Raw genomic sequence first — 1849 nt, forward strand, 5'->3', positions numbered from 1 at the left:
AGATGTGTATATGAGGGCACACCGTAGGTTGCTGAGAGAATGGTTGGGAGAGTTAAAGTGTTCTGCTACAGGAAAACCTATGCGATTGTGTCGGATAGAAGATTTGTGGTTATTAAATCTGGACCTAAAATCAACAACAGTTTCGCCAAAATAATGACCATCATCACAAATATTGCAGAATAACATATATACAACATTGTGAGCATCACAGTTAAGAGAGGGGAGACGAATAGTGCAGCCAGAATGAGGCATATAGAAATAGAGCAATCGGTGGTGATAAATTTACAAATTTGACATCTAGGCTTGTGGCATTTGGTATTACCAGCGGACCTACAGGATGAAAGTAAGCGAGATGAAGATAGAATAGATTTGAGATTGGGCAGTTGGCGGTTGGCTACTACTGGGGGAATCATTGAAAATAGTGTTTATGGAGGGATCGAGTTTGAGGGATTGAAATCCTTGTTTAAGTCTGTTAGCTATTTGGGAATTGCTGGGACTGTAATTAATGACTAGGGGTATGCGTTCCGTGATGGGCTTAGGATTGGGAGAGAGGAGAGAAGGTCTAGAAAACCTATTAGCTCTAGAGGTTTGCTTGAGGATGAATTTAAGAGGATAACCCTTATCCAGAAAGTAGGCCATGAGCTTGTTGACGTGGTCAAAGTAGTCATCATCGTTGGAACAAATTCGTCTGATGCGAAGACATTGGCTGAATATCAATGATTGTTCGAGTTTAAGGAGATGAAAGCTGTTATAGTTAAGATAACAGTGGGCTTACAGTACAAAGAAGTCGAGAGTTGCCCGTCTGTAACCTTGACAGAGACATCGAGAAACGGGAGAGTGTGTTGAGAGTGTTCAAACGTGAATTTAATAGTGGGATGGAAAGTGTTCGCATGAGTTTTGAAAAGCTCAAGCGCATCAATGCCATGGTTCCATATAAAAAAAATGTCGTCAATGTATCTGACATAATGCATGGGTTTTGAGATGAAAACTGTTCTCCCTCGAGGAGAAACTTATCAACGATGATGACTACTTTGACCACGTCAACAAGCTCATGGCCTACTTTCTGGATAAAGGTTATCCTCTTGAATTCATCCTCAAGCAAACCTAATAGGTTTTCTAGACCTTCTCTCCTCTCTCCCAATCATAAGCCCATCACGGAACGCATACCCCTAGTCACTGATTACAGTCCCAGCAATTCCCAAATAGCTAACAGACTTAAACAAGGATTTCAATCCCTCAAACTCGATCCCTCCATAAACACTATTTTCAATGATCCCCCAGTAGTAGCCAACCGCCAACCGCCCAATCTCAAATCTATTATATCTTCATCTCGCTTACTTTCATCCTGTAGGTCCGCTGGTAATAAATGCTACAAGCCTAGATGTCAAATTTGTAAATTTATCACCACCGATTGCTCTATTTCTATGCCTCATTCTGGCTGCACTATTCGTCTCCCCTCTCTTAACTGTGATGCTCACAATGTTGTATATATGTTATTCCTGTCTCTTATACACATCTTATTGTTTGCCTATAAATTGATTGTAACTATGTTGAGGGTACAGGGCTAAAAGCTGAGGCAATTAGGGAGGCTGTTAGTTTTCCTGTAGCAGAACACTTTAACTCTCCCAACCATTCTCTCAGCAACCTACGGTGTGCCCTCATATCCACTAATTTCTCCTCCCTCCACCAACGTAGACTCATGGAACTCAAACTCATTATCAGATACAAAACACACGTATCTGGTTTAAACAAGGATCTTGGTATCATTAGTGGGTTCTCGTTTTTTAAGGCATAACTTTTCATTTCGATCCGTTTCTGTAGTTACCCGATTTTATTTTATTTTATTTTA

The sequence above is a fragment of the Anneissia japonica genome, unplaced genomic scaffold (assembly GCF_011630105.1).
Source record: "Anneissia japonica isolate Jap-2015-1 unplaced genomic scaffold, ASM1163010v1 scaffold1594_len1068242_cov183, whole genome shotgun sequence".
NCBI classification, from domain to species: Eukaryota; Metazoa; Echinodermata; class Crinoidea; order Comatulida; family Comatulidae; genus Anneissia; species Anneissia japonica.